Genomic DNA, 27,500 nt, shown 5'->3' on the forward strand with positions numbered 1-27,500 from the left:
AACATAGTTTACTTTAATTACGTGTTCGCGGGACGGCGGTCACGCGTTCTCAAACATTCGCCCCCTAAAGACCTGCAGTCAGACAGAAAGTACACAGACGAGCGTGTGAACAAGGCCGTCCGTAACCCCAACACTTAACAACCCCTAATTTAGACCACATTAGAGCCACTGACCCCCATTCAGACAGTCCACCATTGAGATTTTGTCTCTCGGACCCAAATCTGAGAATATTTTTATTGTTTGAAATGATTTTGTCCAGAACTCCATGACTGTCTGTATTATAGGTAGAAAGGTAACAGAGAAACTATGATCAGAACAGTCTTTCTTCTACAGTCTCTAATTGTGTTAACTTCTTGTAAATGAAGTTTAACGATTCATCAATTTGCTGGGGACCCCCTGGGACCCCCTCAAAGACCCCTGGTGGTCCCCAGACCCCACACTGAGAACCACTGCCATAGAAGAACCATTTCTGGTTCCACAAAGAACCTTTCAGACCGAGAACCATTTCTGCACTAGACTCCTGCATTGTGTTTTTATCTGTCCTTCTATAGCCTCATTTGCAGTTGCATAATATAGAGGGTTTGGTTATTTTCCACATTCACACCATCACCCACCATCCAATAGCCTAACTAAGAAATAAGAACTTTTTAATAGCCTATCCCAAAGAACCTTATATGGTTCTTTGAAACCATATATTTCTTAAAAGGTTCTTGAAAGGTTCCAGAACCAGAAATGGTTCTTCTGTGGCATCACTCCGGAGAACTTTTCGGTTCCAGTTCGCACTTTTATTTTTCTGTGTGTACTCTGATACTTTGGTACAAAAATGTACCTTCTACTCTAATTTATTTATAAAGCCCTTTATCACAAGCACATCTCAAAGGGCTTTACATGCCATCACATACATGTCATATACTTCATATACATCATTTACTACATCACATACATACTAGACATACTAGATCATATACATCAATGGTTCTCAACGTGGGGTCCGGGGACCACAAGGGGTCCTTGAGGGGGTTCCAGGTGGTCCCCAGCAAATTGATGAATTGTTAAACTTCAGCATTACTTCATTTACAAGAAGTTAACACAATTAGAGAATGTAGATGAATGACTGTTTTGATCATAGTTTCTCTGTTATCTCTCTACCTACAATACAGATAGTCATGAAATTCTGGACAAAATCATATTTAACAATACAAATATATTCAAATTTGGGTTTGAGAGACAAAATCTCATCAAATGAGGGTCTGTGGCTCTAATGTGGACTAAATTAGGGGTCCTTGATATGAGGACCCCTAATTTACACCTTTGGGACCAGCAGGACCAGCAGTCCTGAAGGTGCTTTAAGGGTGCAGATATGGACCTGAACCCCCATTCCTGACAGTGTAAACAGCACAGCAGCACATGTAGCTTCTAATTGGACACAGTGGTTGAGTTGCCTTCAAAGTCTCCTCGTAAATTCCTACTTCACAATCCATAAGTAATCCATAATCCACAATCCTATCGGTGAATTCAGGTGCTTTTGGTTGGAAAAAAAATATAAGAAAATGGACTCTGAAGTGAAAGTAGTTTTTGGTGGCTGCTGTTTAATTTTTTTTTTTTTTTTTTTTTAAATGAAGCTACTTTGTGCTGCAGTGTCAGAATGAAGAGGGAAAATGTGCATCAGGCATGTAGCAGATGTTTAAATTAGAAGTTACACAAACTAGAAGTTAAACAACGAGGGGAAATAGAAAGATACAGTCACAGTTGTACTAATTATTTACACCGAATGCCAAATAATAACATAATAAAATGCATCAGTTGTACCTTGCATGCTGTCTGGCTCCTGAACGTCACGACTCGGGCGTCATAGAAAATTCCTGCTTTCCCATTTTTATATCCAATCATCAAAATGTTTCTATTCTTGCAATTCTATTACAGATATTTATTGAAATGTCAAATGTATAACACTTGAGTTATAGATAAAAACTCACAAAACACAATTAAATATACAATCAATTGGGTCACTGGATATGATCATAATAACATCAAACAACTTCATACAATTATGCAAGTAGAAGACAGATAAAAAAATGAATAATGAAAAAAGAAAACAATTCCAGTTGCTACAAAAAAAATATAGGCTACATTTATATTTATAATTGAATTAAGTAATTAATCTCTATGTAAAAACATTCTGACTTCTGTTTGAGATTCAAAGTAAGTGTCTTCATGAGTAAAAAACTGAACCACTTTCCTGGCTCTCTCATGTGCCGCGCCACTCGGGATTTCTCACATTTCCGACAGCACGTGAAGGCAGCATGGGTGCTCGGGTGGTTGTCCTGCCCTGCCGGCTGCAGACGGTCTGCGGCTGTTCAGAGAGCAGCAAGCTGGCCGGTTCCCTCTTCACACCGGACTGTCTCTCCGCATCTCTCCGGTTCCTTCACGGCGGATCCCGAGCCTCGGATCTCACTGTGCTTTTATTTATTTTTTTGTCTTTCCTGTCTGAGCCAAACTCCTTCCCGACGCCCGTTTGAGCCGCAGATCCTCCAAAATGACTCGCACAAGTAAGTGAAGCAGAGCCGCGGGGTGTAGAGGAGGGGGAACCACCTGGAGCCTTTCCTCACCTGTACAACTGGGCAATAGAGTTTATCATGTTTTTACATTGAACATGTAAGTGAGCAGTGAAAAAGAGAAGTAAGTTAGAAAGGGATGGCGTCTGTTAAAGTGAAAGAAAGCATAAATAAATGCTTATTTAACACTTTTTAACAGCAACTGGAGGTCATAGTTTACTCTAATTTTTAATTTCCACTATCGATGGACAGCAATTAAAGCTGCAACGATTAATCGATTAGTTGTCATCTATTAAATTAATCGCCAACTATTTTGATAATCGATTAATAGGTTTGAGTAATTTTTTAAGAAAAATAAGTCAAAATTCTCTGATTCCAGCTTCCTAAATGTGAATATTTTCTGGTTTCTTTCCTCCTCTATGACAGTAAACTGAATATCTTTGGGTTGTGGACAAAACAAGACATTTGAGGACGTCATCTTGGGCTTTGGGAAACACTGATCCACATTTTTCACCATTTTCTGACATTTTATAGACCAAACAACTAATCGATTAATCGAGAAAATAATCGACAGATTAATTGACAATGAAAATAATCGTTAGTTGCAGCCCTAATAGCAATCATTTGATTCCCAAACTCATACTAATCATGGTTAATAATAATCGTGTTCACAGGGTATTTAAAGGGGGGGGAAAGCATCTAAATGATTTTAATTTAATTTAGTTGATGTTGGAGGCTGTCTGCCAGCTCTGCATCACTAGATCCAGGGACTGGAATGAGGATTAGTCTGATTTCACTGCTGCTTCGTTCAGTTAAAATTTAAAACCAGGAGAGAGAGAGAGAGGATAGACAAGGGAAAGGAGGAGTGTTCAGGTCAGGTTCAGGCTCTCTCTCTCTCTCTCTCTCTCTCTCTCTCTCTCTCTCTCTCTCTCTCTCTCTCTCTCTCTGTGTCTCTCTCTCTCTCTCTCTGCTTTGGTCAGAGCGGTATGAGTTGTGTTGGGTGGTCTGATGTGGACTGTGACCTCTGACCTGGGGACAGTCTTGTCTTGGTGACTCTGACAGCGGAGACGGTGCGTTTGAGGGAGGCAGGAATTGTCAGAGACTCCAGGCTTGTTGTGCAACTGAACACTTTAGCTCCAAAATTAGAAAAAAAATAAAAAAGACATTTGCTGATACAAAGCGTTTGCCGGCATGAGAGTAAAGCAGACGGAGGAGAAGTTCAGAGTTAGGAGTCATCTGAACACGTTTGCTTATAAAGTGTTTCTGTTTTTGGGTTTTGAATTGTTGGTTTTGACATAACGACATGCTGACTGAATTTAAAGTAAAGTGACATTTTCCAAAATGGATACAAGGCGTTTAAGAAATCTGTACTTCCTCCTGTCTGTCTTATATTTCCTCAGAGGTTTCTATTATAGTCGACTCATAACTGCTGAATATCTGACATCCTTGAAATTATTAACTCTGTGAAGGAAGGAGCAAAAGTCCAGATAATCTCTCCCTCCCTCTCTCACTCTCTCTCTCTCTCTCTCTCTCCCTCTCTCGTTCTCTCTGTCTCTCCCTCCCTCTCTGGTCTCTCTCCCTTTCTCTTTCTCCTCTTCTCTGTCATTGTCTCTCTTTCTTTCTCTCTTTTTCACTGCTTCACCTCCTTATATCTCTCTCTCTCCCTCTCCCCCCCCCTTCTCTCTCCCTCTTTCTCTCTCTCTCTCTCTCTCTCTCCCTCTCTCTCTCCAGGGATTTCACTTTAACTATCAATTCGCTGACTACGACATTTTGTCAAGAATGGAAAGAGAGAAAGAAATGCCAAACCTTCACTTCTCTTTCTGTGAACTGAAACTTTGTCTTCCAGCTGCTGTGACCTCTGACCTTTGACCTCCTTTATATTATCTGTTGTAATGTCGCTGAATTTATTGGTACGACCACAGTGTAAATGCTCTCCCTTTCTCTCTCTTTATTTGCATGATTTGCATATTTAACAATATTTTTTGTGTCCTCTCTCTTTCTGTCTTTCTCTCTCTCTCTCCTCCTATCGCCGTTCTTCCATTTCAGTTCGCCAAAGCATATAGAGGGGGAAATAATAGTATAGGTAAAGGAGGAAGAGAGAGAATGATAATAACAATAAAATATTCTCTCTCTCTCTCTCTCTCTCTCTCTCAGTGACTCTTTCATTTACTCTCTCTGATACTGTGTCTTTCTGTGCCTCCTTCAACCCACCTTACATTTACATTTTAGACATTTAGAAACCATCATGAGTACACCTGACTCACCTGACACCTAACTGAAAGCCCTCTCTCTCTTTCTAACACACACACACACACACACACACACACACACACACACACACACACAGAGACTAATGCCACTGCCTTTTAACACAGTCTAAAAACAAAAGGACAGAGGTGGATAAAGTACCAAAATGTAAAAAGTAGAGGTAAAAGTACTGGTGTAAAAATCGACTGCACACACACACACACACACACACACACACACACACACACACACACACACACACACTTCCTCCTACGCTGTGTGCTTTAGACCTTGCTCCTTCAGGTTGCTGCAGTTAAAGTTTTACTGGTCAGGTGTTGTAAAGGAGAGTCATGGAAAAGAACAGAGAGCCTGAACAACTCCAGCGCTCAGACTTTAAGGTGACAGTCTGATACACTGAAAATCTGCAACCAGCTGAGTCTCCATCATGGAGGAACATGGAGAACTGTGTGTTAGTGAATAAAGTGTAAATGTGTCTGAAGCAGCTGTCAGCAGAGAGCAGCTGAGTCAGCTTGTTGTGGTGTGGCTGTAGATCCATTCAGTAACGTTCTCAGTAAAGTGAATAGTGTGATAAGGTGGATTTGTTTCCAAATGTAGGTTACTGTGACACAGTAAACTGTCTTTTCTTTAGCTCTAGTCTCTACTCCAAAACATGAAGAGTTGGAGCTGTTGTAGTTGTATAAATCAACGGTGACACGGTTTACAAGGTTTGAGCTTCTAATAATTGTTTGGGGAGTGCAGATATTTGTTCCTACATGCTGTAGTTCAGTTGTTTGGTTCTACGTGTGTGTGTGTGTGTGTGTGTGTGTGTGTGTGTTATTCCCCACCTGTTGAACAGCAGCCAGCGCATGTATCCTGTCTGAAAAGTAGGGCTGGACGATATATGGTTGAAATCAATATCACGATAATCATAAGGATATTTATTCGATATCGATATATATGACGATATGGCTCACATAAGCGAAATCACGTTTAATAATAAACTGAATGGTAATGTTTGGTGTGATGTCAAACTAAACTGAAATTTTCACATAATATTCCTACCATACTTCATTTTGTCTGAGTTTCTAAATAAAATCTGCTTGTTCTCATCGGTTCAGACGGCAGAATTGTGCGTCTCGATATCCCAAAATCACCACATCATCACAATATAATCCCACTGAAAGACGATAAACGATAATATTGAATTATCGTCCAGCCCTACTGAAAAGTTTGGGAGGGCTCCAGTTTGGACACCAGTTTGTCCAGAAACATGTCCGCTGCGACCCCCCCTTTGGACCCAGAGCCAGGGCTTGAGAACGGCTGGACTAACGCTCTGTGGTCGTGTCACGGCTCCAGTTTATCATGGAGCGGAGCCAATGCCATTTACTCAACAATTTGACATTCCTCTCCTCTCCTCTCTTTGGGGAAAAGATAATATTACATTTTTTCTCAACAGCTGTTTTCCCTCAAAAATGACGCTGACTGGACAGTTTTTACCTAATGAAAGACAGATGCAGTGTGGGTAAACGTGACCTCACTCAGAGCAAATTAAAGAGAGGCAGTTGACTATCTTTGTTGCATAATACTTCAGACTTCAGTTTGAGTGTGTGTGTGTGTGTGTGTGTGTGTGTGTGTGTGTGTGTGTGTGTGTGTGTACTTGTAGCCTATAGATATAAAGAGTTGATTGTAAAGACTTGAATGCACAATCACACATGTTGATAGACAGAGTTTGGGATTTGTAGTTTTCAGATGCAGGAAGTGGGAGGCGACCTTTGCACTTTCAAAAATGAGGATGAAATGTTTCTTACATGAGGTATTTAATATTTTATTTTACAGTGCAAAAAGTCTAAAGTGATGCAGTGGAGCGAACTTCAGGGTGAAGAGACTATCTTCACCTCCAACAGTCCATGCCAGAACATGTAATGGAGTTTGAGCCTCCATTGGTTCCTGTAGGGACGTTCTCATCTCTCTTCCCCCCCCTCCACAGTGAGGTCAGAGGTCAGAGGTCAGAGGTCAGCAGGGTGGATGGTCACTGAAGCACTCTGACCCGAGGGGGGTGAGAGAGAAGAGAGATTCCCTACAGGTTCAATAAAGTATCAAATTATTATTATCATTATTATTATTATACTGTGTACTGTATATCCCAATGTGGAGCACATTGTGGATGACTAGATGACTGGATGACTAGATGACTGAATGACTGGATGGCTGGATGACTAGATGACTGGATGAATAGATGACTGGATGAGTAGATGACTGGATGACTAGATGACTGGATGAGTAGATGACTGGATGACTGGATGAGTGGATGACTGGATGAGTAGATGACTGGATGGCTGGATGACTGGATGGCTGGATGACTGGATGACTAGATGGCTGGATGACTGGATGACTAGATGACTGGATGACTGGATGACTGGATGAGTGGATGACTGGATGAGTAGATGACTAGATGACTGGATGAATAGATGACTGGATGAGTAGATGACTGGATGACTAGATGACTGGATGACTGGATGACTGGATGACTGGATGACTAGATGACTGGGTGACTGGATGACTGGATGAGTAGATGACTGGATGGCTGGATGACTGGATGTGAGGCAGATGAACCTACAGAGTGGTGCTGTGCCTCACTGTGAGCAGTGTAGATCAGTGTGATGTGAACTTCTCCACTTCTGTTGTTCTGCTGGATTGTTCCACATTATCTGTCAGCCCTTTGCCCTGCAGGGAAACTTATGCAACCTCTTATTATTATGGGATGTTCCTCTTATTATTATGGGATGTTCCTCTTATTATGATGGGATGTTCCCAGCAGCAGTGCAGCATCTGTCCTGTATGTGTCCTGCCTGTTAACAGCAGTCTGCTAACTGGAGCCTGCTGCTGCAGACTGAGCAGCATCAGGAGGTGCAGAGCACAAGCTAGCTGGAAAATCTGACAGGCAAAGAAGGAGCTGTGGTTGAAATATGAATTAAATATAAACGGCAGTGACTTCTGTTTTCATTCCTTCATGCCCATGGCATCATGCTGTTGAAGGTCAGCAGCTAGCTAACTAGCTTACCTAGCTAGCTATAGGCTAGTATGGCTAGTTTGAACTTGAAGGTCAGCTAGCTAACTAGCTAAGATAACTTGGTAACACTTTACAATAAGGGTCATTAAGTTAAGGGTTAGTTAATGCTTAATAAGCATTAACTAACCCTTAATTAACAGTTAACTAATATGTCTGGTAATCATTTACTAATGGTGTTCATTTATACATTATTTAATAGTCATCTTTATAAACTATTAAATAGCCTAATGTATAAATTAATACCTTAGTTAACATGAACACCATTAGTAAATTACACATTAGTTAACTGTTAAATTAGCATTAACTAACCCTTAACTTAGTGTACCCTTATTGTAAAGTATTCCCGATAACTTAGTATGGACAGATTGTATTTTTTCAGTTAGCAGCAGAGCGCTAGGCTTCATAATATTAGCTTCCTCCTCTCTCACCTCTTGTCTGTTTCACTGAGCTTCAGTCTAATGTTTTTTGTTTTTTTAAACTGTGGTTCTTTGGCTCCGCCCACTGAGGTTTAACTCGACCAATCAGATTATTTCTGCCTCCAGAGAAATGTTTATAGAACTAAAATTCCAATCTGTTATCTAACATTTGAATCCTTGAGCACTAGAGAGGGATTGGACCCCAGGTTTTTAGGGAAAGTCCTTGAGCAAGAGTTCCTGAAGCATTGCTCAACAAGTTGCTCAACATTATACATCCCAACAATCAGGGTTCATTCATGGGACTCCAGTAATAAGACGGTGTTGATTAATGTGTGGAGGAGGAAAACTGGTCAGCAAGGACACCGAAGGATAGGATCACCTCTGTGTGTGTGTGTGTGTGTGTGTGTGTGTGTGTGTGTTTGTTAGAAAGAGAGAGAGGGCTTTCAGTTACAGTAATCCAGCTCCATGCAGAGGTGGGGACTCGAGTCACATGACTTGGATTTGAGTCACAACTTTAATTGCTTGAGTCTTGACTTGATGCATGAAGAGAAGACTTGAGACTTGACTTGGGTTCTGGTGACTTGGGACTTGACTCTGACTTGTACTCTGATGACTTGAAAAGGTTTCTAAAGTCTTGACTTGAGATCTTGTGTTTGTGTAAATGACTTAGATTGAAAGTGATGAGATTTGTTCCAGCAGACGACTGAATTTAAATTCTGTTTTCTGAATTTGTATGGAATGATTGAATTTATTGAAGTTGAAACTGATTATAGAAATCAAACTCATGATGCTCTTACCAAGTTTTTATCCTATTAAAACCATATTGCATTGAAAAGTCCTAGATATTTAGTTTTCTTTAAGATATTAAATTGATACTGGACTCTTGATTTGTTCTGACTTGACTTGCTGTTCTACATTTAGACTTGAGACTCGACATTAATGACATGGACTTGACTTGGTAATCTACATTTAGACTTGGGACTTGACTTGAGTCTTGACTTGAGACTTGGTAACACCTCTGGCTCCATGTCACCAGCTGCTCCCTGGTGACGATGAGATAATCCATTGGACTGTGGCTGCTGATAGTTTTAAGCAGCTAATCAATCATGCTGGATCAGATTTTCCGCCCAGTCTGAGTTGCCGAGTCACTATCTGTTAACGGAGAGACGAGACGTCGCAGACGGGACTTTGGAGCCACTAAAGTGTTTCATCAGACGCTCTGCCCCGATCAATCATCTGCTGTGTTTCCTAACAGCAGAAGGCCGAGCCGCCGGCACTTCGTGACTTTAGTTTAAGAACTGAAATGACTTTCAACACTTCCTTCCATGACTTTCCCTGCAGCCACCTGGAACAGTCAATGTTCAAAATCACACATGGAAATGGTAGCTGGAATCATATTTACCCCCTTCATTTGACAACTTATTGATCTTCTCTTCAATTCCCAAATCGATTTTGCTTTCTAGAGCTAAAACAGGGCTGCACAGTGAATTGAAAAAAAATTGAAAATCGCAACATGAACTAATTATAAACTAACAACATGAACTAACTTCAAATTGCAAGAAGCTCCAGTTATTTTGTCAGTGGTGGCTGCTCAGAACAGACTCTTAAAGATCCCATCTGGGGTAAAGCAGGATTCCCTTTGCCAAACATGGTGAAAGTATCAAATCCACACAATCCATATTAGTGCAGCGAGCCTCTAAACGAGCCGTTTGGACTTCCGTAACTTTGTGGCGTCACAAAGGTTCGCTCATTAGCATTTTTGTAAGAAATAATAGACTAACAAAGTGTTTTTTTCAAAGCGGTTGAGCGGTTGTTGTTGTTTATTACAGGAGAGTTTTCCCTACCTGTAGCCGCCGGGCCGCGGCGTCTCACGTTTCACTCTGGAAACGGTTAGCCGATCGGAACGGAGGGGTCGTTAATATTAATGAGCCTTAAAGACACGGAGACAGAAACGGCCTGTTCTTGGTAAGGCTCAGAGAGATGCTGGAAAATGAACGTGGAGAAATGGATTGAGAGTGTTTTTGGTTGATGACACCACACACACAGCTTTGAATGGACAGAAAGACACAAAATAAAACTCTGGACAGAGCAGAATATGGACCTTTACTGTAAACATGGTATTCTGGTGCTGAGCTCATTTCTGGCCTACAAATTAAAAAATTGAAACTAAAACTCGACTGAAATTGAAATAAAAATTAACTACCAAAAAAAACTACATAAAAATAAAAACTTTCAGTAGAAACGAAGAACAACAATGTGGAGCACTGCTGGGATACATATAGGTTAAAAATCAATGATAGAAGCTGCTGTTTGGTGGTTATCAGTAGAATCCAAAGGAAGCAAAAAGACCAAGGCACTTTGTTTCTTTTATTAAAACGTCTTTATTGATATGGCTTGGTTCTACTGAACATTAAAGAAGAACTCCACATGCTTTCCTCAGGAAAGACAAAAAGGTGTCGGCCTTTCTGCTTTTTAAAAAATAAAAATTTTATTCTGATTATTTTACTGATTTTCTCTCATCAGTCCACTCACATTCAACCTATGCATCTACATATATCTATGTATTTCTTTTTCTTTTCTTTTTTTTTATGTTAAGGTGCACAATATGTGGGTTCGACCGGGAGAGGAATTAAGGGAGGGTAGGATTGTTATGTATTAAAAACAAAAAAAAAAGTGGATGTTTATATATTTATCTTTATCTTATCCCGTTTGATCCATATTCGCGTGTGTCACGTCTCGTGAACCTGGCAAAACGTCTCCTCTCATCATCCCACTAAAGCTTTGGGGGTTTGTGGATTTTTGCTTGTGAGTTAACGGAGCTGAACTGTGGTCGGGAATACTTCCTTGTTTTGAGTTTTGTTTGCTGGATAACCGGGAGATCCCGGAGTGGAGTGTTTTTGTTCCTTTATAAACTGAACTGAATTATATGGAACTGGACTGAACTATAAAGAACTTTTCTTCTACCCCTTCTGCTCTAATATAACCTTTGAAAATTGAACTGATGGTGTGGTTGAGTTTATTTAAATTGTGTGTTTCATTCTACTGCCTTGCGATTAATTATACATTTGTTTGTGTTGTAAAAAATAACCAGGGTTCATGTGTATTCTGAATGCATGTATCCTTTGTGGGGTTTGACATTGACTCAAACTTTTGACTGGTTTAAACTTGGTCAAACAGCTACATAAATAAATGTCTCATGCTTATATGGATCATGCTTTCAAATCGCTGATAAAAAAGCCGACATCAGACGGCTGATCAGAAGGAGGCTGAGCAGACACTTATCATTCCAGCTGAAGCCAGCTCCAGTAAAATTCCACCTCTGTCCCTTCAGACGCACATTGTGTTCTGGTTTGCTAAGAGACATGGAGTGTGTGTGTGTAAACAAAACAAAGAGGGTGTGTGTGTGTGTGTGTGTGTTCGTTTAAGTGTCCCTGACCTTTCGCAAGGGTGGAAGTAAGTCATTACAGCTTTACTCTCGTTACTGTCATTTTTTTTAAATCAGTTATTTTACTTCTACTGAAGAAAGTTTTGAGTCTTAAGTGTTGGACTTTGCATTTTAGGTCACATCCAGTACAGAGGACAGACAACTTTTATAATCTTTTCATAAGTAACAGAGAAGAGAATCTACGTCATTTACCTTTTTATTTAATTTCATTTAACTTACTTAACTCCTCTCCTCCTGTTAGAATCACATGGAAAAGATCGCAGCTGACAACGTTCTCTGTTCTAAAGAGGAACTCAGGAACTTTTACTCTGAGGACATTTTAAATCACACACTTTTTTTACTTTTACTGCAGTAGAGTTTTACACCGGTACTTTTTTACCTCTACTTCAGTAAAATATCAGCAAAGTAACAAAACTTCAACTGGAGGAGGACATTTTGGTACTTTATCCACCTCTTGTCCTTTTGTTTTTAGACTGTGTTAAAAGGCAGTGGCATTAGTCCGTGTGTGTGTGTGTGTGTGTGTGTGTGTGTGTGTGTGTGTGTGTGTGTGTGTGTGTGTGTGAACATGTATTACTATACTTGTGAGGGCCAGCTGAAGAGTTTGGTGATGGCTGACAGCCCAACATTAAACCAAATGACGGTAGGGAACTTGAGAAAAATGAGAGACTTTTTACAGACTGGATCCTGTAGATTTGACAGATATGGAACTTCAGTTTATCATTTCTTTTTTTTCCCAGAATGGATGTATGGTATGTTGGGAATGAACTCCTTTTGGTTTGGTCACATAAACGCCTGAGATGTTCAGTGTCATCTGAAGTCTCTGCTGTCTGTCGGGGTGAAAGAGGAGACAGTGAAGTTAAAGTAATCTGATGTGTCCTGTTTCCTGGACCCCTGGAACCCCCCCCTCAGCGACCCCTGGAGGTCCGCGCACCCCGGTTTGATCATATAGATTTTGGTCAGGATTTGTGAAAGCGGTCAGTCGGAGCTCCTGTGTGTGTGTGTGTGTGTGTGTGTTTGTGTGTTTTGCTTGTGTGTGTAAATGCCAGATGTAAGAAAACCGTTTTAGGAAAAGGAGGGTGAATGCTACGTGTGTGTGTGTGTGTGTGTGTGTGTGTGTGTGTGTGTGTGTGTGTGTGTGTGTGTGTGTGTGTGTGTGTGTGTGTGTGTGTGTGTGTGTGTCCTGCCAAGTTTAACATGCGACCACTTGTTAGCTGCCACGCTGCTGCCCTTATCACCTTATCACACACACACACACTCTCCTTTCTCTAACACCTCTTGCTCTCTCTCTCTCTCTCTGTCTCTCTCTCTCTCTCGCTCTCTCTCTCTCTCTCTCTCGCTCTCTCTCTCTCTCTCTCTCTCTCTCTCTCTCTCTCTCTCTCTCTCTCTCTCTCTCTCTCTCAGCCACTCAACATGTTCCATCAGTGTGATAACAGTAAGGAAGTGTTCAGTCAGTGTTGCACAACATCATCCTCGACTCCCAGCTCCACTCTCACCTTTAAAGGCTCGGAGCCTGTCCTCCTCCTCTCCTTCACCTCCACTTTTCCTCCTCTCCTCCACCTCCACTCCTCCTCTCCTTCACCTCCACTCCTCCTCTCCTTCACCTCCACTTTCCTCCTCTCCTCCACCTCCACTCCTCCTCTCCTCCACCTCCACTCCTCCTCTCCTTCACCTCCACTCCTGCTCTCCTTCACCTCCACTCCTCCACCTCCACTCCTCCTCTCCTTCACCTCCACTCCTCCTCTCCTTCACCTCCACTCCTCCTCTCCTTCACCTCCTCTCCTCCTCTCCTCCACCTCCACTCCTTCTCTCCTCCACCTCCTCTCCTCCTCTCCTCCACCTCCACTCCTCCTCTCCTCCACCTCCACTCCTCCTCTCCTTCACCTCCACTCCTCCTCTCCTTAACCTCCACTCCTCCTCTCCTTCACCTCCACTCCTCTCCTTCACCCCTCCACTCCTCCACCTCCACTCCTCCTCTCCTCCACCTCCTCTCCTCCTCTCCTTCACCTCCACTCCTCCTCTCCTCCACCTCCACTCCTTCTCTCCTTCACCTCCACTCCTCCTCTCCTCCACCTCCACTCCTCCTCTCCTTCACCTCCACTCCTCCTCTCCTTCACCTCCACTCCTCTCCTTCACCTCCACTCCTCCTCTCCTTCACCTCTACTCCTCCTCTCCTCCACCTCCACTCCTCCTCTCCTCCACCTCCACTCCTCCTCTCCTTCACCTCCACTCCTCTCCTTCACCTCCACTCCTCCTCTCCTCCACCTCCTCTCCTCCTCTCCTTCACCTCCACCTCCACTAATCTGATATTTCAACAGTCTTCATCTATACAGTGATATGACCTAGTTAGCAACAAGATGTCTATCTGCGTAAATCATATTGAACACCAGAGAAAATCTTCAAAACAAATCAAGGTCTGGAAAAAGTATGGAATTTTTTAATGGAAAATGTGTAGGATCCCTGTCTGTGTTAAACTGTCAGGAGGACAGTCAGCTGAGTTTGTTATTGAAGTGGAGATGTCAGCGTATGAAACCCTGGTGAGGCTGAGGCAGGAGGAGACGGGACACTGATACTCAGACAGATGTTTTTAAGTTGCTCTAGTGATTCTACACTCGGCACCCAGCGCGGGGCCCGGCACCCAGCGCGGGGCCCGGCACCCAGCGCGGGGCCCGGCACCCAGCGTGGGGCCCGGCCCGAGGCGCTCCGTTACAAAAGAAACCTGTTCATCCAATCTGTACGCCGCTTTGACTTCAGGCAGGCGACGCTTCCAGACCAGTCTACCGATAGAGTTGGGCGATATGTTAAAATTTTCCGACCGGCCACTTCAGCGAACGATCACGGAAGAGCTCGTTGCCAAAAAGAATACAAAATCCCCTGTTTGGGATTATTTTTGGTTTTAAACCGGATGAAACTGGCGAGCCGAAGGACCTAAATGAAGTAATTTGCCGTCTTTGCAAACGAGTCCAGACAGGCTGAACAGCTGTCCGACGCCGTTTGAAAAAGAGTCGGGATGGCGTCAGATGGAGGAGCCTGAACAAACAGGTGGAGATAACATATTATGCTGTTAAATGATCAGGGAGCACGACTGCACATACAGCTTTTGGTCTAGTTCTCAAATATGATTCATAACTCCAACTGCCAGTTCCTATTCGCGCACGCTTTGAATCGCGCTTTACAGGTTAATTATTTACCATTAAATTAGACCATTAAATTAGCTAAATAAAATGACAAAAATCGCCCCCAAAAAAATCTAACATTTACATTCGTCCTATCGCCCGACCCTGCTACACGAGTAAAACATATTGTGTGAAAATATTTGCAATAAAGTATAAAATCCCACCTCTGTTTTCGACGTGGCCGCTGCTCTTCTTCTACGCCTCTTCCCCCCCGTGAGCTGTGAAACGCCGCACAGGGGAAGAAGCGTAGAAGAAGAAGAAGAAGAAGAGTAGTTGTATACTTTATGGCAAATATATGCTGCCATTTTTTCTATTAATAATGACACTCGTAGCGTTCCTCATGGACTGTTATGTAAGGATGAAGGGAAGGCGGGGGCAGCGGAGCCATGAGTCCCAGTTAAAAAAGGAAAAGTGATGAAGCCTCAGCAGGATGAGAGCGAAGCCGTCGGCTGATTTATGAAACGATTATTTCCTGGTGTTCACACACACTTCCTCCAGCTGTCACACTGCAGCCGATTATCTGTGGAGCCATTAGTCAACATGAAGCCTGAGCCACACACACACACACACACACACACACACACACACATACTGGTCTGGAGCCATGCGTGTATGTATGTGTGTGTGTGTGTGTGTGTGTGTCTAAATCGATGCATCACTCTGACTCGGTGTGCTGTCCACCCATAGGTCAAGGCTTTGGTTTGCGTCGCCGTCCTATTGGATATCTCTTCCACTTCCTGGTTGGGCGTGCGGCTTCCTGTTTGCGTGTTGTGAGCGTGACAGACGGCTCACTGCTCACCTCCTCACCTGCACGCATTCTTAAAGAAAGATTAATTTTTAACACATCAGTGAGTGTCAGGACAAGTCAAGTTCGTTTCCAAGACAACATGCGCTAATAGCAACAACACATTACATTACATGTGATTTAATAAACCTGTTCTGTTTTATCTCACCTGTTCAGTTAGCATAACGCATCATAAATCTGCTGCAGCAGCCTGTCCCCATGATGGAGGAACATGGAGAACTGTGTGTTAGTTAATAAAGTGTAAATGTGTGTGAAGCAGCTGTCAGCAGAGAGCAGCTGAGTCAGCTTGTTGTGGTGTGGCTGTAGATCCATTCAGTAACGTTCTCAGTAAAAGTGAATAGTGTGATAAGGTGGATTTGTTTCCAAATGTAGGTTACTGTGACACAGTAAACTGTCTTGTCTTTAGCCCTAGTCTCTACTCCAAAACATGAAGAGTTGGAGCTTGAGAAGAGTCAGCTCAGTTAACCTGAACAAACTGTTAGCTAGCTAACTAGCCAGCAGGCTAACTTAGCAACACGAACCTTGTCCATGTCCATCTTATCTCTGTTGTTTTATAAGATGTTCAGATGTTTTGTCTCTGTTTGCCTGACAGTAATCTGAGATCCCAGTGAAACCAGAATTCATGGTTTATTTCTTTAGCAATCGCCAAGCGACCATGGGCGAAATTTATGAACCGCTAACTGTGAACGAGTGGGCGTTCCACCAGTTACCACAACTCACCAAATTACCTTAAATCATCTTAAATGAACATTAACAGAACTTTTGTTTATGATAAATGAGGATGATTTTGCACCAAAACATGTTGTGGTCGCTCCAATAATCCATGCCTCCCTCTGCAGCCTGAGGACGACTCATCCAGAAATCACCACACAGAGGAATGAATGTAAGAGTTTGGTTCCAAAATGAAATCTACCATTTGACCAAGTGACACCTCTATCACAAAGTGACTGATAGCACAAAGTTAAAGCATTTTGGAACAGAAATCTTCGTATATAAAATCCCAGTTTCCCTGCAGGGAGCAGAAGATCACGGTCTGATGTTGTACAGAGCGGCTCCTCCAGGTGATGGTTGGTTACTTTTTGTGTTTTGAAGGCTGAGCAACGCGAGGCGCTGCCACAAAGTAGAGCAGCCTGCTGTGTTTTGTTTTGTTGTTGCTAGGCAACCACAGAATCAGCTGACGACAGCTGTCAGTCACTCAACCAGCTGTTTAGTCTGCTAGCTCGAGTAAGGTTAAGGTGATTTAGCTAAATTATACAATTATTTTAAACAATAAAAAATCACTATAAACAGTTACCAGAAATGAAGTGCAGCTCTGATTTGCCTCCCTGCTGGTTTCTGTTCAGACTGTGGTGAATCCAGTTTGTGAAGCTAAGCTCCGGGTGAAACTCCATGTTTATTGTTTACTGCAGAAGCCCCGCCTCTCCGTTGATCCAATTGGACAGTAGAGAAAAAAAACAACAGCTCTTAATGAAAGTGACGTATAATAATAATTGAATTTTGGATTTTCTTGATTGTTTAGTCAAAGCTCTGTTGGAGGTGGTTCTTCAGCTTTAAATACTGAGCAGCGGGGAAACCCTGCAGCAGAGAGACCGGTTCTGTCTGAGGAGACCCTGAACCTCCCAGATGGAAAAACCATCCAGAGGATTTCTGCCGCTGAAACACTTCGGAAGCCGCTGAACAATAGTTCCTGAGCCAGGAATGTCAGACATGCTGGGTGGAATAAATACTGAAGACATGTGCGAGAGGGCAGTCTGAGAGGGCAGTCGCTCTGTGTTCAGGCTCTGTGTTCAGGCTCTGTGTTCAGGCGTTGTGTTCAGGCACTGTGTTCAGGTGTTGTGTTCAGGCGTTGTGTTCAGGCTCTGTGTTCAGGCGCTGTGTTCAGGCGTTGTGTTCAGGCACTGTGTTCAGGTGTTGTGTTCAGCTGTTGTGTTCAGGCTCTGTGTTCAGGCGCTGTGTTCAGGTGTTGTGTTCAGGCACTGTGTTCAGGTGTTGTGTTCAGGTGTTGTGTTCAGGCACTGTGTTCAGGTGTTGTGTTCAGGTGTTGTGTTCAGGCTCTGTGTTCAGGCTCTGTGTTCAGGCGTTGTGTTCAGGCTCTGTGTTCAGGCGTTGTGTTCAGGCGTTGTGTTCAGGCTCTGTGTTCAGGTGTTGTGTTCAGGCTCTGTGTTCAGGTGTTGTGTTCAGGCTCTGTGTTCAGGCTCTGTGTTCAGGCGTTGTGTTCAGGCGTTGTGTTCAGGCTCTGTGTTCAGGCTCTGTGTTCAGGCGTTGTGTTCAGGCGCTGTGTTCAGGCGTTGTGTTCAGGCGTTGTGTTCAGGCGCTGTGTTCAGGCGCTGTGTTCAGGCGTTGTGTTCAGGCTCTGTGTTCAAGCTATGTGTTCAGGTGTTGTGTTCAGGTGTTGTGTTCAGGCTCTGTGTTCAGGCGTTGTGTTCAGGCGTTGTGTTCAGGCTCTGTGTTCAGGCTCTGTGTTCAGGTGTTGTGTTCAGGTGTTGTGTTCAGGCTCTGTGTTCAGGTGTTGTGTTCAGGTGTTGTGTTCAGGTGTTGTGTTCAGGCTCTGTGTTCAGGCTCTGTGTTCAGGTGTTGTGTTCAGGTGTTGTGTTCAGGTGTTGTGTTCAGGTGTTGTGTTCAGGCTCTGTGTTCAGGCGTTGTGTTCAGGCGTTGAGTTCAGGCGTTGTGTTTATGCGTTGTGTTCAGGCGTTGTGTTCACTGTCGACCTCAAGATGGCGGTGGTGCGCTCAGTCTTTGTTGTGCTCCTTCTCTTCACTGTTAACCGACCTGCTGCCTTCTTCTGAGAGACTTGGAGGAGCAAAAGAAACCAAAACATCATCTTAAGTTTGAACGGATGCTGCGTCGACACACTTCTGTGTTTTTACCGCCAGGTCGGAGATATCGGAGCCTTCGGAAAGTTCCCATGATTCCTACTCAGAATTCCCACTCTGAGGTTGACATGAACGGTTTTCCCATTTGGACGCTGGTAATTACGATAAATCCCAAATGACGTGAACGCAACAGAAGTATGAGCTGCTGACTGTTCACTCTGCCCCCTAGTGGTCTCTCTCTCTCTGTCTGTCTGTCTGTCTGTCTGTCTGTCTGTCTCTCTCTCTGCCTGTCTGTCTCTCTGTCTGTCTGTCTGTCTGTCTGTCTCTCTCTCTGCCTGTCTGTCTCTCTCTCTGTCTGTCTGTCTGTCTGTCTGTCTGTCTGTCTGTCTCTCTCTCTGCCTGTCTGTCTCTCTCTCTGTCTGTCTGTCTGTCTGCCTGTCTGTCTGTCTCTCTCTCTCTCTCTCTCTGGCTGTCTGTCTCTCTGTCTGTCTGTCTGTCTGTCTGTCTGTCTGTCTGTCTGTCTGTCTGTCTGTCTCTCTCTCTGCCTGTCTCTCTCTCTGTCTGTCTGTCTGCCTGTCTCTCTCTCTCTGTCTGTCTGTCTGTCTGTCTGTCTGTCTGTCTGTCTCTCTCTCTGCCTGTCTCTCTCTCTGTCTGTCTGTCTGCCTGTCTCTCTGTCTCTCTGTCTCTCTGTCTGTCAACATATTTCTGGTGGACAGATCTCTCTTAGGATCATCTGATTAGATTTTGGTGTTAATCTGGATCTGGGATTTCTGCCATTAGAGATTTTTGGTTTTCAACCATAACTATTCTGCTGCGTTCATGTGCAGCTGGGAAAGTCTGACATCTGGGACCTCCAAGGCTGCTGTTAACCAGCACTGCTTTCACATGATATTTAGTCAGAGAATCAAACCTGAGCAAACAGAAAGCGTTACGGAGGCTGCAGATTTGAAGCTGGAGGATTGATCAGAGTCGGTTTGAGTCTGCTGACAGACTTCTGGTCCTGTGTGAACTGGATCAGACAGAGAGTCTTCATCTCCACTTCAGTTCACTTCCTGCTGTCTCAGTAATCTCTGGAAACCTAAATCTCCGTCTGCGCCCGTCGGTCCTGCTGGCCGACTGGATCGGATGTTGTTCATGTTGGTTTCCAGTCTCACCAGCTCAGGACGTCCCGCTGTGCCACTCTGCTGCCGCCAAGAATAGACACACACACACACACACACACACACACACACACACACACACACACACACAGATAAAGCAACACAAGCAAACATGTACCCACAGACACACTATGTGCACACAAACATGCATGAACACACACACATACACCAAGGTGGGCACACACACACACACACACACACACACACACACAGCAGGGTGAAGTAGGAAGTGATTCAGCGGTGTTGGATCCATAAATACCCAGCAGCCCCGGCGGCAGGCTCAGGAAACCCACAGGAGCCGCTCACACACACAACATGTTTTCTTCAAGAGAAGCTTCTGGACACAAACAATGGGAGCGGAAAGGAGACTGATAGTGTAATGGAGAGTGGAAGCTCCGCCCGCCCGAGGGTGTGTTCCATTTAACCTGCAGCAGTTTGTTTTGAACCAGCTGTCAGGGGGACCGGACAGGTCTGAGGTCTGAGCGCTTTATTTAAAGCTGTGTGTGCCTCTGGTCCCGTCTCTTCCTCCATGATAAAAACCCACAAATTTTATCTTATCTCCAGACTTATCAAGATTATTTTTTAAATGATCTTGCTGCAATGGCAGAGAATTTTACCGGTTTCAACAAATTTGACTTTTTTTTCAGAGAATGCAACTTGTGCTAAAAGTGAAATTGTCTTGGAGAAAGTTTCTTGTTTCCAGATTTTCTTCATTGTTTTATGATGATTTCTTGAAAGAAGAAGTCATATTGGCATGAATCAAGTGAAATTTACTGAAACCAGCAGATTATCTGCTCAGTGCAGTGAGAGAATCTGACTGAAAATATCATGAAATAAGCTGATAGGTCTGGAGACAAGAGAAAGTCACTGGACAGCTCGTCATGTTTTGCAGTGTGGTAAAGAAGCACTGAGTCTGATTTACCTTAAAACAAGTGAACATGTCGTCCAGTGGAGTGAGAAGACTTCACTTGCTTCACCTGTTGAGAATATCTTGACTTGTCTTGAACTACATCTTGAGATGAAGCGGCTCAGTATCAGGTCACTTGATTCAAGGAAATGATTGAAACAAGTTGATTTGCGTCAGAAACGAGAGACATTTTCTCACCCCAACAGCAGATTTTTAAGGAAAATAACACTTGAAGTCTCAGGTGGACTGAATGAATTGTGGGTATTTTCCATACCTGTCAACGTTGGGCTTTGAAAATAAGGGAGATTTTCCGGGACCGACCATCATTTTTACATCATGAAAGGGGTTTCCTCTCTCGGTTCCAGAGATCTAATGACCAGGTGCCTTTACTGCCTGTCCTGCTGTAACCTCAGAGCAGAAAGGATCGGGTTAACTAGTTCAACAAATGGATTTTTCCCAACATACTTCTGGTCAGAAATGGGAAAATAGTCTCCCAAGTTAAATAGTCTATGGATCTAACCGACACAACCTGATCGGGCCAATTAGGATTCTGTATAACTGTAAAAAATAAAAAAAAGGGAAATACACGAGATTCACAGAGAAAATGACCAAACAGGAGCACAGCGGGAGAGGGGGTGAAAATACGGGAGAAACCCGGGAAAAACGGGAGAGTTGACAGGTCTGGTGTTTTCTGCAGTGTGAGTGACAGCTTGCTGTTGGTCAGTAAAGATGGCGGCAGCTTTCCCGCCTGAACCGTTATCAGCAGGCAGACCTGTGAGCCAGCCGGCCTCATCTGTTAATGTTTATGAGTTTATGATTCTTTGTCTTTGATTCTTTGTGTTTACTGCTGTGGGAACATGTGATATCAGCCGGTTTATAAGTGGGCGAGGATCTAATCCTGAAGACTGACACAGTCTGTGAGGAACTTCCTCTTGACCCTCTGCTGGGTGCGGCTGAATCTGACGTAGAGCTGGAAAACTTTAAGGTGGTAAAGATCGTCTCGTAAACCAGCGGCTCTCCAGACCCAGGGCTGGATGCACAAAACACTTTAAGTTTTCTCCTTAAGTATGACTCTTAAGGCTTAATTTCTCCTTAGCTGAGGGACTTACTTAAGGGTGTTGCACAGAATCCTTGTTAAGGAAAAACATTAAGGCATTTACTGCATTGAAAGAGATTTTACAGCGGTAAAATTCTACTATTTCCATGTTTGTTTGCTTGCACTTGTGTTTGTGACACCTGTTATCGCCTCACCTGTTATTGTCTCACCTGTTATCGTCTCACAGAGTCGGCCTATAGATAGTAAAAAAATGGCAGAAGAAAAGAAGACAAGAAAACCAAATTGGTCAGAGGAGGAAAAAGATTATACTTCTGGAGGAACACAATAAAAGAAAGCACATACTAAAAAGTAAATTTGATCCGCAAATAACAGCAAACAGAAACCAACGAATGTGGGAGGAAATTGCAACGAAAATTAATTTAAGAAGTGAACCATGAACCGCGATGCCTTCATTTTCTTCATTTATCACCATAAACTCGGCCATGTTGCGGTTAAGATAGAGTCAGAGGGACCTTAAATTTTTTTCCTTACTTAACGGTTTAACTAACTTTAAGGGACTCCTTAAGTATAAGACCAAGATAAGGAGAAAACCTTAAATACTTGAGTGAACATTTTAAGGAAACCTTAAGGAGAAGACTTAAGGGTGTTTTTTTGCAACCGATTTTATTTTAAGAAAACCTTAACTCAGACTTTAAGGAAAATCTTACCTTAAGGTGTTTTGTGCAAGCGGCCCCAGAAATCTGCTGGTTTACGAGTCACAAATCTGTCCAACGCACTCCAGCCAGGTTTACACCTGATGCAGGGTGGAGGAAATGAAGCGCAGTAGGAATGAAAACCAGCAGGCTTCACAACAGCTGATCTGAAACACACAAGGTAACACTGAAACTAAAACCACCGAGTCTCCGGCAGTCATCGGTCCTTCCTGATAAGCTAACGATGCCCGACGACAAATACGGTTCGGAGTTTAGCGGGGTGGGGTCGTGAGGAGGGAGACCCCGCTGACCTCTGACCTCTGGTATCAACAGCTGACAAGAAATTCCCACCAATAGATCCAGTTTTAGCTTTTTTTCATTTTCCATTATTTAGCTCCAGGAAGAAAAAATAGAATCACTGGAGGCTTCAAGACGTTCTTCTGTATCTCAGCTTGTAACAGAAGAGCGAAACACTTCAGGTTTTCTACAGGAGTCTCGTCCAGCACTGAAAACAAGTAGCCTGGTTGATACAGAGGGTTATTATTATTATTATTATTATTATTATTATTATTGGGTACTTTTTTTTTTAGATCCAAAGCTGTGAGTAGAATAGTTTTCCCAGTGAATTTATTCCCACATTAAACAAATAACAAGGCTTCATATTATTGTTTTATTATAGTGCATTTCGGGTTAGGGTTAGAAGATTGAACTAAACTAAATTAAACTAAACTAAACTAAACTACACTACACTACACTACACTATACTGAACTAAACTAAACTAAACTAAACTAAACTAAACTAAACTAAATTAAACTAAATTAAACTAAACTAAACTAAACTAAACTAAACTAAACTACACTATACTGAACTAAACTAAACTAAACTAAACTAAACTAAACTACACTACACTACACTACACTATACTGAACTAAACTAAACTAAACTAAACTAAACTAAACTAAACTAAACTAAACTAAATTAAACTAAACTAAACTAAACTAAACTAAACTAAACTAAACTAAACTACACTATACTGAACTAAACTAAACTAAACTAAACTAAACTAAACTAAACTAAACTAAATTAAACTAAACTAAACTAAACTAAACTAAACTAAACTACACTACACTACACTACACTATACTGAACTAAACTAAACTAAACTAAACTAAACTAAACTACACTACACTACACTATACTGAACTAAACTAAACTAAACTAAACTAAACTAAACTAAATTAAACTAAACTACACTAAACTACACTAAACTACACTAAACTAAACTAAACTAAACTAAACTAAACTAAACTACACTACACTACACTACACTACACTAAACTAAACTACACTACACTACACTACACTATACTGAACTAAACTAAACTAAACTAAACTAAACTAAACTACACTACACTACACTATACTGAACTAAACTAAACTAAACTAAACTAAACTAAATTAAACTAAACTACACTAAACTACACTAAACTACACTAAACTAAACTAAACTAAACTAAACTAAACTAAACTACACTACACTACACTACACTACACTAAACTACACTACACTACACTACACTACACTACACTAAACTACACTACACTACACTATACTGAACTAAACTAAACAGAAATGAACAAAACTCAAATGAACAAAACTGAGCTGAACTGAACTGAACTGAACTGAACTGAACTGAACTGAACGAAGCATCTCTTGGTACATGGGGGGGGGGGTTGATCTGTTGCCATGGTGACAGCATAACAGAGGCCCGGCTGTCACCGCGGTGTGTTGTGTTATCTTGTGTTGTGTTATCTTGTGTTGTCTTATCTCACGTCATAAACCTGTAACATCTCAGTGGGGCTCGGCGTGTCCTCAGACTGTCAGAGACTCAGCTGCTGGTCTGCAGCCAGCTGGACTTCAAGGACAAACACAACACCGCAGTTCATACACACTTCTCCCCGGGCTGTGTGTCCAGCGGGAACGTCATAAAACGTGAAGTGAAATGAGCAGGAACGCCAAAACTCAAATTTACATACTGTGTGGGGACAGGAACTATGTGAAAACCTCAAACTGGATTCTGTGACAAAAACATGAACTGGACATTTTCAGCTGCAGGTCGGCTAACGGTTCAAGTTTAGGAACTAAAACAACTTGGTCAAGGTTTGGGAAAGACTTTGGTCGGTTAAATAAGAAAAACGTTTAATGATTAAAATTTGAGTCACAGTAGAAAGTTGAGCAGGAACCTGGGGCCCCATTCACAAAACATCTTAAGGCTAAAAGTAGCTCCCAACTTGCTGATTTAGGAGAAACTCCTAAAAATAATGGGCGTGTCAGTCCTAATTTTAGGACCAGTTCCTAAATCTGTGAAAAGTTAGAGGTAGTCAAGAGGACTCGAAGTCACTAAGACCGAACCACAAACAATCCTAAAATGGCTGCTGCCGGCAATCCGCCTTGTAATCCGGTCAACATTTTAGAAACATTTAATGATACTGAGTTTTTAAAAAAGTATCGCCTTAATCGTATTATGATCATAGTAGAGCCAGTCAGGGATGCAGTCACTTCACCGACAAACAGAAACAACCCGATAACACCGGAGATCAAGGTTGTGAAGTTATGGATATTCTAGTCTGATAATTACTGTAAAAGGTTGCTTATATGAATATCCGCTAATTGTTTAACGAGCTGCCAGACATGTAAGAGGCTGACAATCAGCTGCACATACACTTTACTGGTCAGTATATTATTCTTTGTTTCATGATAAATCAGTGACACTTCAGCCTACATTTTTATTTTAAAATCTTTATTTGAATATGGCAACATGATACCTCCTACAGTATTTCTATCCCCATTCCTTAGTAAAAGTTGGTCTCAGCAGCTTCGTGAACAGGTTTTAAGAGGAAACTCTCAGCTAGGAACTTTTAGTGCTATTTGGGAGTCCTCCTAGTGGTGAGATAAAATGTTTTGTGAATACGGCCCCTGGGTTCTTATTCTCCTTGTTTTTTTAGCAGAAAGGAGAAGCCGTTGTGTTCCTGTCTGCACTGAGAGCTCAGCATCAGCGCCAAGCGTTTGAAATTAAAATATTTCAAGATTTTCCTTTGTCTCATCAGAGGAGTGGGGCTGCAGACGCTGCTCAGTGTCTGTTAGATGTAGAGAGAAGTGTAGTTTAGACCGAGGTTTGAAAACCTGCTGCTGATTTCAACAGGTGAGCTGCTGCCTGATGAAGGCCGCAGCATGACCCAATGTGTTTAATATGTTCTTTTGTCATTTGTTTCTTTTTGTAATTGTGTTTCTTCTTCATGTTCACTTTTATCTGTTTGCATCTGTGTTTAGTTGCATGTCTGTTCGTTTTCTAGTTGTATCCATTTTATCCCCTGTATTACCTTTTATTCCTTTTTTGTTATTTTTTTATTTATTTATGTTTATTATTCAACTGTTTTATTTATTTGATTGTGGTAAATTCTGCATCATTGTTTTTTTGGGTTTTTATTATTGTATGTAAAGCACTTTGTAAACTTTGCTTTTAAAAAAACTGCTATACAAATAAAGTTATTATTATTGTATTAGCCATGAAATAAAGAATTTTTCAGTTTTTTTGCTTGAAGACTGACTCGGAAACTGATGTGTTTTCACCCGTTGTGCTGTGGCTCTTGATTGATTGGTTTAGTAGATTGGTTGACTTTTCACTGCAATGCTTATCTGATGTTTACAACTTTCTCTCTCTCTCTCTCTCTCTCTCTCTCTCTCTCTCTCCACCTCCTCAGACTCCCCCCTCCCTCCCCCCCCTCCCCCAGCTCCATCATGCCCATCCTCAAAAACCTCCCGGTGCGTCTGAAAGGCGGCGGTCCGACGCTCGACAACGCTCTGATCCTGCGCAGGATGAGTCTCAACATCACCCCCCACCACCACCACCACCACGACGCCTTCCACGACGGCGGGGACGGCGTCCACGGTAACGGCGACCACGGCGACCACTGGTCGCCCGGCGGCTCGCTGCTGGACGGCGCCGCCCCCAGGGACCGCAACCCGTTCGAGGACGAGGAGGACGAGAACGAGGCCAACGAGGGGAAGAGGGCAGGAGGAGGCGGAGGAGGCGGAGGGGGCGGCGGCTCGGGGAAGGGATCGTTCAAGTTCACCTCCCCGCTGAAGAGCCTGGGCAGGCTGGGGAAGACCCTGAGGGCGTCGGGGCGGAGCAAGGGCAGCGCCACGCCCTCGCCACAGGGGTCGCTGCAGGGAACGCCTTCCCCCGCAGAGAAGAAGAAGAGAGGGAGGAGGAGCTCCGAGGGCAGTCTGCTGAGGTAAAGAGGGACGAGGAGGGTCTGCTGAGGTAAAGAGGGACGGGGAGGGTCTGCTGAGGTAAAGAGGGATGAGGAGTGTCTGCTGAGGTAAAGAGGGACGAGGAGTGTGTGCTGAGGTAAAGAGGGACGAGTGGATTCTGTTGAGGTAAAGAGGGATGAGTGGATTCTGTTGAGGTAAAGAGGGACGAGGAGTGTGTGCTGAGGTAAAGAGGGACGAGTGGATTCTGTTGAGGTAAAGAGGGATGAGTGGATTCTGTTGAGGTAAAGAGGGACGAGGAGTGTGTGCTGAGGTAAAGAGGGACGAGTGGATTCTGTTGAGGTAAAGAGGGATGAGTGGATTCTGTTGAGGTAAAGAGGGATGAGGAGTGTCTGTTGAGGTAAAGGGATGAGGAGTGTGTGCTGAGGTAAAGAGGGATGAGGAGTGTCTGTTGAGGTAAAGAGGGATGAGTGGATTCTGTTGAGGTAAAGAGGGATGAGGAGTGTCTGTTGAGGTAAAGAGGGATGAGGGAAGTCTGCTGAGGTAAAGAGGGATGAGGAGGGTCTGCTGAGGTAAAGAGGGATGAGGAGTGTGTGCTGAGGTAAAGAGGGATGAGTGGATTCTGTTGAGGTAAAGAGGGATGAGGAGTGTGCTGTTCGGAGGAAGAGGGATGAGGGGAATTTGTTTAACCATGGCGGTATGGAGGTTTTACTGACAAGGTAAAGATGTTAGTCTGTTAAGGTATCTATCTATCTATCTATCTATCTATCTATCTGTCTAACTATCTATCTATCTATCTGTCTATCTATCTGTCTATCTATCTGTCTATCTATCTGTCTATCTATCTATATCTATCTATCTATCTATCTATCTATCTATCTATCTA

The 27,500-nt window shown here is 42.9% G+C and overlaps 1 pseudogene; it reads left to right on the forward strand.

Annotated features, from left to right (window-relative positions):
• The first annotated feature begins 2,214 nt into the window (after positions 1-2,214).
• The window catches only part of LOC139646810 (exocyst complex component 3-like protein 2), a 60,625-nt pseudogene continuing 35,339 nt past the window's right edge, over positions 2,215-27,500 (forward strand).

This window comes from Centroberyx affinis, unplaced genomic scaffold (assembly GCF_046629955.1).
Source record: "Centroberyx affinis isolate AG114_WGS23_722 - 3 ecotype Tasmania unplaced genomic scaffold, CSIRO-AGI_Caff_v1 ptg001002l_1, whole genome shotgun sequence".
NCBI classification, from domain to species: domain Eukaryota; kingdom Metazoa; phylum Chordata; class Actinopteri; order Beryciformes; family Berycidae; genus Centroberyx; species Centroberyx affinis.